Genomic DNA, 15,367 nt, shown 5'->3' on the forward strand with positions numbered 1-15,367 from the left:
AATGCAATTTAAATGGCTGTCACTGTTAACAAATACATATATCTGGAACAAACAGACAAGTGTCAGATTACCTTTTTCTGTCTGTTTTTTTGTGATGGTGGTGTTGGAGGAACCTGTCTTTGCCTGAGGCATAATGGGAGTCTGTCTGCTGACATGTCCTGGGAGATATTTTGTCGAATCACAACACTGCCAGAATCAACAAGAATTCTGCTTTGGGAAAAACAATTCAAACTCAAGAAAAAAAAGAGATGCACAGAAAGGCTTGCAATGGGACACCAGGGGTAGATCAATGAAGGCATTTTATTAGGTATGAACTATGCCTTAGTGCAAGATGTTTAGATAATTCAGGTGTTTATAAATCGATCCTTTTGGATCAATGAAATCAAAACGAGCCTCTAATACCATCACCTTTGAGGACCTCACTGATGCTTTCTCTCTCAGTTTCAGCTGCCATTTTATTACCTGAATTTGCTCCCAAGTGTTCCAATATATGAAGATAAAATAAGAAATACATCTGTATTAATCTCAAAGTCCCAGTCCTCCCCCGTGTTCATGTCTGCATCGCCGCCATGTTATCTCCCTGTGGCGTTATGGACATGACAATGCGACACCACTTGTCCTGTCAACAATAAAGACCGAATTAAACTTGCAAAATGGAATTGGCTCCTTTGTTTTACCCAGAGGGCTCTGCTCATTGATCGGCTAAATTACCTCCTTTTGACTGTTATCTGGCAAATGAAAAGATAAGGGGAAGAGAGCGGATGGGTTACTGGAAGGCAGGGGAGAAGACCTAGACACAGACTCATCCTAACGTTTCCAATGCGGCATTTATAAATGAAGATAAAGGGTGTATAAGAGACTTAAAGGGTAATATTGAAGGACTTCTACAAATAATTTAGAGTAGGAGATTCCAATTAGACTTTTGGGTGTCCTAATCCTTTAAAAAGACAGAGGTTACTTCATGTATTGAGAAATAGCACGGACAACTACAGCAGCCGCACATACACACCCATCATTCATCTGTCTGACTACAATGATAAAGATGGATGGAGTTTGTGGAGGCTAATGGTGTTTGGCTCCATTTCAGAGTCTTTTGCCCAGTGAGATGCTCTGAAATTTCACTTCAGCACACCCCAGAGTATTCACTTTGATTTAGGATGGCTTCTTCTTCAGAAAAATCCTGTTTTCACTCCTGAGTTAAGCTTGCCTGTAGGCAAAGTCAGATTAAATGTTTCTACAGTGTTGGCACAAGACACAATACTGTAGCAGGTAAGGGAAAAAAGAGAAGAATTAAACACATCTCACAGTTGAAGTGTTTTGCATTCCAGGTTGTATTTTCTTTGTACGCTGTAATGAAGCAGCTGTAGGATTGTTGACTATTTCCACTTTAACTGTCCTGTGATCCTGATTCTTTCTGATGAGTCACCAAAACTAGACAATTTTATCTATAGGGATTTATTAATTTAGTGTTAGTTGCATTGCTAGAAAATTTTAATTGCAAGGTTGATATGAATTTCCATACGTGTTCTAGCACCTTTTTGCACATCCTGCACAACGGCTCTTTTTTCATCTATCTTTCTTTTCAAGTCCACTGATCTTCAATAGCTTCATGGTTGAAGTGATACAGTATGTCTCTTTTTATTCTTGCTAGAAATTGACAGTAAAAGGGAGAGGGTAAGCACAAATTGGCTCAGGATGAAGATGAGATACCTCGCTGCAGGTTAAAAAAGTGAAGTTCTGTTGAAGCTAAACAGAATAATATTGTAAGATTAGCGAGACCTCCTTCTTTCCCTCATAACAGTATGAATTTAATTAAATATTGATCTTTTTAACATTAAAACTGAATGCATCACTGATTAGACAACCATATTTTTATTAGTAATGTAGAATTACAACAAGCACTAATGGCAAATTTCTTTGCTATATTTCTATAACGCAACAAAGCAGCAATGATTTATCTATGTGTGACAACCATTGCTTGATGCTGGCAAGGCATATGATAGATGGTTGACATCTGCTTTAAATCTAATTAAAGTGGCTGTCTATGCCAAAGGAATTTTCCTATGACTGCCCCCAAAATTCACACTTAAGTAAAGCAAAACCATCATCGAAAAAGACGCCAGCATAAGCAGTATGGTATCGTAGGGATCATTTTTAAGGAGTGACAGCAGTGACTCAAAGGTCATGTGGATAATTTCTATAATCCTTTTGACAACCATTGTCCTAAAATGAATCATTGTAAAATGAATATGCCTTAGAAAGTATCTAATAGCCATAAAAAGTTCTGCACAAAGGAGAGTTCTCTGCAAAAGCTTGTTTGTATTTCTATGCTACGCTGAACACAATACTGCATGCAACTAAAGAGCTTGATTAGTCCAGGTGTATTCAAATTGATAGTGATTACCAGGGGATTTAAACAACAATGCACTCAAGCATATAAAGATAATTGAACATTAAAAATGGACAAGATTCATGCAGAAAGATAATACAGTAAAGCAAGACAATGTCTTAAAAACCACAGAGAAGTTCACAGTTTCTTCCCTCATCAAACAGGCTGGGTGCTTGTGTGTCTAATGTGATTGGATAGGGGTCACATGTGAGAGATATTCTATCAGGCACTTGCAGGTAAAATCAATACCAGATCCAACGAGTAAATATTTTCTTATTTCACACTACCTAGAGATTATCAAAGTGGATTGTTACACTTGAACTGGTTCGATAATGCAAAATGTGCATGAAGAGTACAGCAAAGAGCCGAAGAGCGCACTCACAGATGCTAGTTCTGCACTTGACAAGTGAAAACTAAACAAGAGGCTTCGGACACCCCCTCTTCTTATAAACACACGGTTCACCTCCCTAAATCCAAATAGAGACTGGGGAGTTACAAGAAAAAAATACAAAAGTAATCTGATGAAAGAAAATCAAACTTACTCTGTTTGATATTCTCTGCTTGGCACAAAGACGCCCATAAAATCTCAAATGAAACTCACACAATGTGCACACACACACACACACTTTTTGAAGTAATTTATGCAAGTCAGCTAGACCACAATAAGACATGTTTGTCTCCCTAGTGAGCTCTCATGCAGCTCTGTAACCAGTGTCTCATGCGTGTTTTTCATCCCTCACACTGTGCAGAGTAAACAACGAACCACATGAATTCAGTGTTTGATTAGTGCAGCAGAGAGACAGAGAAAGAAAAAATTGAGACAGAGAGTGTATTGGGGAGTGTGTGAGTGTATGGCAACCATCTGGCCATCTGGGGAGATGAGAGGCAACCGTTCCATTCCTCTATCGTCAGATCTCCATGTTTACCCTGCTCACCATGGGGACTGAGGCACCTAGTTCTCCCTAATCCAGCACAGCACCGGGTGTAACACCACGGGCTGGAAGGATGTTTATGTTTTCCAGGATTTTGCTGGGAGGAATGGAGGGTGCGCAGGAGGGGGGGGGGGGGGGGATGGAGCCAAGGGAGAAGCAGTGCTAGGTAGAGCTCTCCGATAGTAGCTCTTGCCTCCTGTGGGAGTGTTTTATTGATGGAAAATATACAATAATAATAATATACAAGTGGAGGGAAAGTCACTTATTAACCTCTCAACCTCATGGATTCTTTGGTGGGTCATTCATTCATTACAGTCTCCTGTTATGTATATGAGCTAATTTCAAGACCACACAATTTTGCATTTAATGTAAAGGGGAAGCCATCAAAAAAAGGAATGAGGTGTCTGGAGATTAAAAATTTCACTGACTTTAAGTATGAAATATGTGTAGAAAATGATGCATACATCATCAGATTTTTTCCATTTAATGTAATGCTCAGGCAAAAAAAAAAAAAAACTTGAATTTGAGTATTATTGCTCATATGTAAGAATGATTAAGCACTGCAACACACAGATACAGAGGGCAATGCTTTGTATTGTTTAATTATTGTGTGCTAAATAGAATTCACAAGCACATTCACCAAAATAGCTTTTCCACCTCCACCTCCCAAAAATTCCAGTCCTATAACACATCTCGGAAACTTTCAGCCATGCTAGCAAAGTCTGGAAATATGTTTTGGTCTCTGTGGTGTGTCATGCATCCAAAACCCAACCTCAGCACTGAACTGAGCAATAAGCAGTGCAGCATCAAGCTTTCAACATATTTGTTGGGCCATCACTCTCCAGTCTGTTATTAAGACTGGCAGTACCGTACAAACCTAGAATTGGTTCAGAGTTTCACCTCTTTCATCAGAGGAAATCGTCAGTCGATCCCCCAAGAGACTCAGCTGCCTGAATTCCCAAACTCACCAACAGGAAACAGCTAATGCCCTTTTAACCCTCTCTGGTTGCGTGTGTGTTGCATGTGTGTGTTACCCCCCCGCCTCCTCTTTTGGCCACTGTCTCTTTTTTCCCTCAACCAGGAAAAAGTGACTCATTACTCCGAAAGTGTTTGCTCATGTAGGGGAGCACAGAGGTACAGTTCTGTCATCTAGCACTGTATCCAATACCTTCTTGTTGCTGTCCAAGTGGCCTCGCGGTTGTAGCAGTAAAACATTCTGCTCTGGATCCAAATTTAAACTCAACAGGAGTGCTTGTGTAAATCAAACTGGATTGTCTGAAGGTAAGCGTAAAAAAATGTCCCTTAAGACTCAGAAATCATTTTTCAATTCTAAATTCTTGAAACGAACTATTTCCACATGCTGTACCAGATGGTTGAGCAGCTTGCTGTAGTGTGGAATCGAGAAGCCAGACAAACTGTAATTTGATCTGAAAGAAGCTTCAAGAGCTGAAGAAGTAAGGAACATTCATTTTTGATTATTGGTGTGTGCCAACTGCCAAGTACATTTTTGTTTTTTCCCTGCATGGATTAGGGAATAATTTGTCTGGTAAATCAAAAAACTGAGAGACATCTGCCATTAATATAACTGGTCTTACGTGCTTGCAAAAACCTCGTCAGAAGACTAAAAGCGTGGCAGCAAACTCCTGCAAAGTGTTTTCAATGAAATTTTGGAAGCTGGAGAAATGAAGAACATTCATATTAAATTACCTGATTGTTGTTTGTCAGACACAAGTGAATTTGTTTATCTTTTATCATGCCCTTTTCTAGTTGACCCAAGGACATCTACAGCAGTACAACTGGTCGTCTGCTTATCATGACAAATACTAATGGCTTAGATGCTCATGGTTGCCAACTGCAACATGTTAATGATCAGCTGCATAGACCCAGAGGCAAAAAACAGAAGCGCATTAAACTTGAACTATCTCAGACGAGGCAGTGGTGTCCAAGTCTGTTCAAAATGAAGACAGAGCTTATAAAAGAAGCCAAATCTGTCAGGAGAGGAATTAGTTCTCTGTAGGGAATTTGACTCACAACCAGCCAAGCACAACATAAGACAGACACAACCATACACACATTCACACACACACATTCACACACATACACAGACAGACAGACAGACAGACAGACAGACAGACAGACAGACAGACAGACAGACAGACAGACAGACAGACAGACACACAGACACACAGACACACCAAACACACACATACAGTATTCCACTGCCTGTGTGATTTCTGTTGGCATGGCTGTAGAAACAAAAGATGGTGGTCAACAGCTGCTGGCTGTTTAGGACAGTCATGAACACTGACTCCTCCTACACATAGCTGCGTGCTGTTGGAAAATATTCAGGTAGTGTAGGCCTGTCTAAACAAGTAATTCGCAGAAGTTGGACCACTTTTTTTTTTCATTATGACCTCAGGGCATTGCTCATTTAGGTCTTGTGTGGGAAACCTACTATGCCAGAGATATTTAAGGCGTGAGTTACAGAGATAAGAAAACGTACAGTAACCTCCTCAAATAGTGTAGGAATATCCAAACGAGTAATTCCTTGTTTTTACGGTACCTTAGACACACACACACACACACACACACACACACACACACACACACACACACACACACACACACACACACACACACACACACACACACACACACACACACACACAGGATTGTGGCCTCAATCACCACAATTACATTGAAAGCCCATTTGAAGGGGATATTTTAATGGTCAGTATGAACGGAAGGAATGATTACATTGAAAACTCTTGACTCTTTGAGTCAAAGAGATAAAATATAGTTTTTTTCCACTTTAATTTAATATATAAGATTATAAAAATCACTGTTAAGACTACTGCAGCCTACAATAGGTTGTGAAGGCCTGTCTAAACAAGTAGGCAAAGTCACATTTTATTTTCCACTAGTGACTTCTGGGAATTAATATTCATTCATTTATTGGGGAAGCCCACTATAATAAGATATAAGGCAGTCACAGAGACAGGGTGATAAACACCATTTATTATTATTTTACCCACCAAAGTCTGTAAAATCCCAGTGAGTACTTCAAGTCAAGTTCAAGACATGTGTCGAATTGTAACAATTCAAATAAATGAAGCTATTTTTATGGTGACCTTCGACAATGTCATAATAATTGTTCACACTGTGGGAAGGCTGCTGTATAGAAATATTCAGTCACAGAGACTAGGTGATTAAAAATGATTACATATGACTTTTGCCACTATTATAGTCCAACAGTTTGCTTAAACTGTCATCATTAATATGGGTCCAGTAACCAGTGAGCAAGGTATTTTTCAAGTCCATTTCTGATTATTTGTTACTTAAAGTAGGTTATGTGAGAATAAGATTATCGCCTTGTTAGCTTAAATAATCTCAAAATTTAACCCCTCAAGAGCCTCTTTCATGATTTAAGATGTATATAAAATAGTTTGCTTTGAACAGTAATATATGTGTGTATATATATATACATATATATAAAATACATACATATATACATGTGTGTATATATATTTGTATGTATGTATATGTGTATATATGTATGTATATATATATATATTAAATCAAAATGAAAATAAAAAACATTTTTCAATTGATATTCACTCTGTAATACTTCCTCAACTGAAATGTCTTCAGAAGTTTCACTCTTAATCACTGTGGTTATACACTCACTCAGATTCAGTCAGCAGCTGGTTGAAGTCACTGTTCAGAAATAGTTTCAGGGATTTTGAGAAAACATTCAGGGCTGCAGCCCAAAAAGCCACCACCGTAGCTCCACCCCTGACTTTAAGTATTATAATTGTTTTGACTTTTAGGTCTAAACACTGCTATTGAAACGTCTTAGTTTGAGAAATGATTTCGCAAAAGTCTTTTACGGTTTTCCAAAATCCACTAATTACATTCATTTTTCAGCTTTAGTCTTGATATTTTCTTCTTCACACTTCAACAAGACTCTCCAAAACAGGCGCAGACTGTTAAATGCAGGTTACGTGGTAGTGTCACACTGTACGTGATTGGCGGGCGGGTTTGTGTGTCTGGGAACCTGCTACTGGTTTCACATCCACAGTCCACACACGCAGAGGCGCAGACGGTCGCTCCGTAGAAACAGCAGCAGGAAAAACAAACTCTCCTCCCGTCGCTCAGAAGCAACAAACTGTCGTAGAAGTTTAGTCGTCGCGATGTTAATTAGTCTGAGTGGACAGCCAACAATAAGGAAAACGCTTTTGAAAAGTGGGTGAACTTTGACAGCTGGAGCAATTAACCGTGCGGAAAGCATCGTTCAAACACATTGGTGAGTACCGTTTCCGCCAGGTGTACCTCTGTTGTAAATAAACAATCCACGTATACATAGTTTAGTGCATGAAAAAAAAGTTTAATTGGTGTTTTTTAATCCCCGTTTAGGAGCCGTTGTTTTCGCAATATCGATAAATAAACTGGGACTTATTTGCTTTTAAAAATAACATGGGTGGTTTTCGAGTTAATTTGTCACAAAGAAACCTGGCAGTTTTGTGTTTTATTGCGCTAATGCAGGTGTGGCGCCCCTCGTTGTTGGGGAGCCATCGTTATGGACTGAAGCTGTGGTCATGATGTAACTATTGAAAAGAAAATTAAATGACTTTCCATCCTTGTTCCTAGCCTTAATTCATTCAGTGTGCTATTTGGTCAGAATACTCTTATCCTATCTATCTATCTATCTATCTATCTATCTATCTATCTATCTATCTATCTATCTATCTATCTATCTATCTATCTATCTATTCTATTCTATCTTCAATAGTGAAATTCCAGTCAGCCTAGATAAGTCAATTTGGGTTTTGTCCAACTTGAACTGCTGAGGATTGTGGTTGTTGGCTACTCCACTGTATCATCAGTATGTTTACTCGTCATTCATGTGACTACATACTAACTTATGAGATCATAAAATCCTCACTTAATGCATCAAAAAAATATGGTCACATTTCGAGGCTGTATGAAATCAGATGTTGGTGGTTTGTTTCTATATAATTGAACTATATGGAGTGAGGCATTAAATAAAATGGTGTTCGGGGCTTTAAAGTATCATTTGGGTCATCATTGGTGGTTGTTTTTTTGTTAGTGTAACAACATTCAGTAGTCATTCAGCCAGGCTGAAAACAGGTTTTTAGTGTTGTGTGTCTAAATAAATGTTAAGTGTGCTTACTACTAAGTGTGTGTAAATCAGGTCTGGCCCAAAACATGAGCAAACTAAACAGTTGCATTGGACCCTTTGGGGCCACCTATGAGTCAAAAAAACAAGTTAATTAGAAATTGACGTTCTCATGTGAACACACTGCATCTCCAAAATGTCATCTCCTCAGAAACATCCTTGCCTTGGGTTGGTAAGACTGTGTTTTGACATTATTATTAAAAGATTCTGAAACAGGTTTTACGCGCTTCAAGTATTAAAGCATTGTCTCACTCCTTGAAAAAGCATGTAATCCTTCCAATGATTTGAAAGCATGAACATCACCAAAATATGAGAGACACAGCTTGAATCTTTACATTGACCACAGTGAAATGTAAAGACATATATTATAAGGTAATTTTTAATATCTCTCCAAAAAGTAATGGGCTGGCTTTTTTCCAAGTCCAAAGATAAGAAAAAGCTAGTTGTATTTAAATGACTATCTCTGAAGAGCAATTACCATGTCGCTCCCCCTGCATCTCTGTGACAGGTTGGGACCTGGCAGGCAGTTTGGTCCAGATTAGCTGGGAGGCTCCTAATCCTACCCTTGTGCCACCCAATGGAGTTAACTAACTCACCAATGTAAAATATTGCTTCCTCCTATGCAGGAGTTCAGGGCTTAATTTGCTCTGACATGCCATAAAAGATAAGCTTATACCATTCCCCATACTTCAGTGTCTAATTACATTCAGCATAATGTAAACTGTTAAGCTGGCTCCCTCCATGTTTGTCCACTACCTCAGTAGATATCCTTGAAGGCAGACATAAAGATCCTTGTTTCTTTAGTGGATCATCTAATGAAAAGAGTGTTTGGAGAAAATGACACAAAGATTTGTAGTTGTTGAGGAATCTCAATCACTGAGGCTGTGGTCACCTTCCCTGCATTACAGAAATGATGAGCTCTGTTTGGCAATACACACTTAAATGAAGAAGTAGGAAGGTTTTGCAGACAAGGCTTTACTTTTTGTCTGCTGACCTCTTCCTTTTATTTTTTTACTGATAATAGTGTCATTGCTTTTAGCTTATCCTTATGCAAACACATTGTAGATTCACCCTTGTTTCATTAATGCATCAGACCATTGCCCCAATATATAATGGAGTCATTGTGTCAATGATCCCTGCAGTTGTGTTGGATACATCCATTGGTAAGTGCTCTATGTTAGCCTCTCTGCTGTTTACCCTCCTCTCTTCAGTCCCTCTTAAATGTTTGCCATAAGGTGCTGGGCTATAAAGAATGAGCTAATTTGGGGGCCTGGCATTTCTTTCATTGATTCATGGTTAGGCCATGCCTCCCTGGCACTATATAACTTTCAGTAGCTGTTGTGTCACGTTGGAAAATGGATGAGTACTTCCATATCTTTCCTTTTTAAGGGAAAAGGGTAATGTCCTATTTGACCTCCTGCTTTGATGGAGAGCTGTTCTGTTTTTTGATCAAAGGTCTCCATTATTTAATTCTATTAAATAGACATCAGCTGGACGTACAGTCTCTATTCTTGTGTAAATTATCATTTAACTTTTGTCCAGCAGTATACAATGCACGCTAAAGATATGAATTACTGGGGAAAGCCAAAAAAGGACCAATGAAATTATGAAAATTCTCTTTTGGCAAAACCTTGTTTAGATCCTGTACTGTCCTGCTCTCCTCCTCAAAGTGCTCTTCTCTATTTGAGTGTTTCAGGCAAACTGCTCTAATGCTCCCTCTTGAATAAAATAGTTTACACATTACAGTAATAGCATTTCACAGATTAGCAAATTCTGGATGCTAACATGGGGTTCCCCATTCATTATCTAAAAAGCCTGTGCTGAACATAAACTGTTCAACTGTGAATAGCCTAGTACTCTGTACTGTTCAAATAAAAAAACTCCATTCTTGTAATTTCTTGTCTCGCCAACATTGTCAAGCACACAGTAACAACAGTGTGGTTCAGACTTGGAGTCCCTCATAAAAAGACTCTGCCATTGGATATGGTTGTGAGAACTCCCAATGCCCTGCTGCCATAAAAACCAAACATGAGGAAAATAAGACTTAAAGCCAACTTTATCTCAGTGTCCACAAAGATAACAGAGTAGATGCCGAATTTGGAGAACAGAACATTTGAGTTGCAGTACTGGTTGTCATTTCTATTGGGAGAGATAACTAGGATAACTAATAAATCCTGATGATATTGTGTTATATTGCAATTTTCACTTTTTTTTATTGTAGTTTCCTCTACAACAGCATGTTAGTTTTGACAAAACCAAGCATATTTGTCTGAGATGGTAGAAAAAACTATGTTATTGATCTTCGCTGGCTGGCATGTATATTGAGTTTGGTCTGATGGAGGTATTTGGTGTTAGATATCAAAACTTGGACAACTAACGCAGGCCTCAAGTCTTGCCCAGTTTTTTCTTAGCATTAACAAAATGTACTGTTTTAGAACTCTTGTTATATTGTGTAATGTTGACTTCATGTTTCACAATCCAGTCTCAAAGTAATGCTACCGCAGAGACTGCGATTTATTTCCCCAAATGACGTGTTGGAGTAGTATATTGTGGAAATAATGCTTAAATTTATGTGGTTTCTTTCACTAACTTTTATGTCTCATCTTATTAAATACCACATTGAGTTTTTACTTAGCATGAACTGGAATGTGTAGCCGTAAAATAATAATTCTTGGTGTTTTTGTCCCTTATCAACAAACATGATATGTGTGGACTTGGGTTTTGCATCTGTACATGTGACGATGTTGTTGTACAGAGGTATGTGCCAACATGAAAGACATGCATGAGTCAGCCTATTGTGAGTCGATACAGGGGAATTGCTACTAGAGGATGAATTTATTATTGTTTTGAGTTGGTTATCTTGCAAGATGTCATTGTGCTATACATTTTATGATGTAGTTCTTCTCTAAGTCATACTCATTCAGCGTAGGTTTTGTTGACACTAACTGCAAGTGCTATCACTCAGATTGGCTTCCCTCTTGTTCTCTGCTGTAAGGTTTGTCTCAAATACAGCAGCTCAAGAAATACACTGGACATGTCAGTTAATATGTGACATGTGAACCAATAAACCTCTTTCCATTACAGTTTGTTTCAAAGCTAAACGATTGTAGATAAGACTTGATTTGTAGTTTATAGCCTGCCATATAGCCTGAAATGAGATTAGACTCTGGTTGCTTCTCAAAGTGATGATTCAAATCAACATTTATGGGGCAGCCCTAACCCCGAATCCAAGATATACATATCATTTTCTCACTACAGGTTTCAGTTGTCCTTCAATCTGCCTTAGTTCACAAGTCCACATGTGTTGTAGCTCATTAAATAACTGTTATCTCTGGTTTCTGTTGAATGACTATTAAAACTCTCAAAGCAGCTGCCAGCATTTTAATTACACAAGCAGTGGAGTAAATATACTTGGTATTTCTTGGCAAGATTCTTTTTTTTTTTTTGCCTGTGCCAACTACTGGTTTGGCTTTGAATTTGTATGTGTTTCCAAAGGTAATTTAAGGTGATGACATGAGTGGCTACGTCTTCAGGGCCCATATCATCAAAATGTCTTATGGTTCCCTTTCGTCTATGGTAGTGTACCAGCTGCTGCTCTGCTGTTGAGGCAGGTTCTGAAGAGCACGAAGTGTTGATGCTAAAAGAAGTGGCTGTGCAGCTAACTCAAAGACCACACTCCAATGAGGTCTCAGGAGAGCCATGAGCACTGACTGAACAGATTTCACATTAACACACTGGGCAAGAGTCGAGCAAGGAAATGAGCATGAACAGTACCTTTGACTGCTTGGGAATACACAGCAACAGTTAATGAAGTGCTTTGAAAGGGGCTTTACTTGGAAATGGGGTGATAAGCAGCTGTAAAATATACGCACGTCGTTTTCACTGCCACAGCAGTGCCATGGCTCGCTCCAATATGACGGCTCAGCCCTGCACTGTGCATTACGTAAGACAGCTCAAAGTCAATCCATAAGCTATGCATTGTAGATGGCTACATTACACTGCCTAGAGGCTCCTGTCTGCTTCTTCCCTCTTGTTCTGTTCTTCCTCACATCCCCCATCCCCTTATCCCTCCCTCTCGTCATGCTTCAGTGGGCCACCTGAGGGGGGATATTATGCTCCCCTTTGCCTGGTGACAGCTTGCGGGGAGATGTAGGCAGCCTTCCTTCTCAGCTGGAGGATGGTGGAGAAGAGGGAGATATTCTGCGGTTTAGGGCTTCCACAGAGAGGAACTCCGCTGGGCTGATTTGCTTCTTGAGAGCAACAAGAAACAGTTACTTCTCAACAATTAACCCTTAGTTTTAGTTTAGTTTTCTTTTGTGTACCTTCCAGTAAATGACAAGGGAATGATGAGCTATAAAAGGTGGATGGTAAGGTGCTCATTTGGGACAGTTACTGTCTGTATATAAATATATTACATTCAGAGGACATGCTGTCCAAGTCTTTTTGAGTGCTGTACTGTGTATCCACTTTGAGGTCGGCCTTGCACAGTACAGGTCTTGTATTCTTTATCAGGGCTCAGTATGACCTGCAGACACAGCTCAAAGCACAGTTTCTCTCAGTTTTTACAGTGTGTGGCTCGCTTAAAAAGCTGTGATTGAATGAGCTTTCCTGTTTTTCACAGATGATTGAATGCAAAACCGCTCTGTGCTCATGTTTAAGGGTGTTGTATTTTATATAGGAAAATTAAAATCTATTTCCTTGCCAGAGTGTTGGGATGACATTTTTTAAAATTCCAGTGAAAGGCATATTTATTACTAGCATTTCTAATTACTCTCCACAAAATCTTGGCTCATGTTTTTATTTACTGTGAGGTCTTGCATTGCTGAAAGAGCAGCGTGGAAAGGAGATGGATAGAAAGAGAGTTAGTAGGACTACAAAGACTACTATTCAAACAAACCAAAAACAGCATGTTTACTTGAATGATTGTCATTGTGAGCAACTTACATATGTTGTCATTTTTAAAATTACATTTTCTTTCAGCCTTCCCTAATTTTTCTATTTGCACACTTTTATAGTAGATGTAGACATTAAACAAAACATCTGTACAATATATTGCAGTATAATATAATGCACTGCAAAACATTTTACCCTAGTGAAACCTGTTGTGAGTGACTGTCAGAAAGGTGATGACTCTTTACTCATTTTGTTGACACATTACACACTTAATGTAATTCAGTACTGTCTCAGAAGTTACTGTAAAGCATAGATTGAATAATAATAGCACCACAAAACAACACTTACTGCAAGTCCAAACTTTTTTATGTTCCACTTTAAAAGTTCCTTCTGGGCTGATGTAATCTTATGACCACCAGTCAACAATGGCAGCCTTTTGGCTGCTACGTTGGGGGTAGAGAAGTTGGCTTGTGCCTTTTTTACTCTTCATGTCAACCTTGTTCTTCTGCAGATTTTGCTTTTATAAAAATCTGTGAATTTAGCTGCTGAGCATCCATTTTAAAGCCGGCTGCTTTGTTAGAAAACAGTTTTGTGTTTGTAGCAAGCCAATTTGACGAAGGCATTGTTTAGCAGTCTGGCTTGCTATGCTTTTTCAGTAGATTCATCCACTAGTTGAGGCTGACAGATTTATTCATCAGCCGCAGTGTAGCCTGTGTGGTATGTGTTTGTGAGGGCTTGTGCGTCTCAAGTGAATGTGTGTGGCTGAGAAAATGATTAAGCTCCAGAGTCCTCATGAGAGCATTTGGACCTACATAATTACCCCACTTCTTTTTAACCATATCCTGCATTTAAGCACAGTTAGTCTGAATAGGCACAGTTTTTCCTGACACCATCAGACATACTGCTACTGTCTCCAGTGGTATATTCCCAGTCACTAAGAAATAAATTCACTTGTAGATGTTGGCTGTAATAATAGAAACAAGCTTGCTGTTCTGTATCTGTGAGCCGGACCAGTACTCTTAACAGCTTTAGTTAAAGTCATTTTATCTCAGCGAGAGACAGAGATCCCAAGGAGAACATTTAGAGAGATGGAGCGCGGAGACTGGCAGTAACAAAGAGCAAAATAACCATCCTTTATTTTTGGAACCCTCTGACGTGTTATACACCGTGACCAATAGAGAGTATACAAAGGTGTGTGTGTGTGTGTCTGCGTCTACATTTGAAGACTGAGGGGAGTGATTGGCCTGAGGCTGAGGCTGTGAACGGACAAAAGTTAGCAGCTTTACAATTGTACTTGTTCCATCACAAAATTGTTTCTCCTATTTGCTATATATCACTGCAGCGTCACTTATTTCATCCTCATACGAGGGTTGCATCAGTCAAATTACAAAAGATATGTTTCTATTGAGTGGCTGGTAAAATTTGAACATTCACTAGCCATTTGACCGTTGAACAAAACGGTCAAATGGGAACAAAAAAAACTGCTTTATTTTGTGTTTCATTTTATTATGATATGAAAATTTGTATTACTTTAACCCCCCTCTAAAGCTACTTATTTCATGATAAATGAATTGATAAACTTGCTAAAGCATCATTAAAATTATTTTCATATTAACATGGCTGTTTCTTTAGTTGATCTAAAGTTATTAGAAGCCTGCTCCTTCTTCTCTTCATCATCTCAGGCAAAAAAGAACAAAACATTTTGATTGCTGGAGTGGTTGCAAAACAAGAAACATTTTGTCACATAAAATTGTCAATATAGACAATCAGACTTTATATTGTGTACTGAACAGTTATTTGGCCAATTGAAAGAGATAAATCACATCCCAGTTAAATATTAATACGTAGACTGGATGTCCAGATTTATTGATTTTTTTGTAATTTGGGATAACAGTGTTGTACAGGGCCTTCTTTTCTGCATAATCTCATTTGGAACTTTTTCTTACTCTCTCT

General features: G+C 38.7%; 1 protein-coding gene across 4 annotated transcripts in view; it reads left to right on the forward strand.

Annotated features, from left to right (window-relative positions):
* The first annotated feature begins 4,435 nt into the window (after positions 1-4,435).
* Positions 4,436-15,367, forward strand: part of stxbp6 (syntaxin binding protein 6 (amisyn)) — a 191,817-nt gene continuing 180,885 nt past the window's right edge. For 3 of the 4 annotated variants that reach the window (XR_009927466.1, XM_062441033.1, XM_062441032.1), the window contains exon 1: positions 4,436-4,602. The gene's annotated coding sequence lies outside the window, so the exon portion shown is untranslated. Of the gene's footprint in view, positions 4,603-7,069; positions 7,628-15,367 lie in introns of those variants that run through there. The other variant, XR_009927467.1, reaches the window with a different exon arrangement.

This window comes from Scomber scombrus, chromosome 19, assembly GCF_963691925.1.
Source record: "Scomber scombrus chromosome 19, fScoSco1.1, whole genome shotgun sequence".
Lineage (NCBI taxonomy): Eukaryota > Metazoa > Chordata > Actinopteri > Scombriformes > Scombridae > Scomber > Scomber scombrus.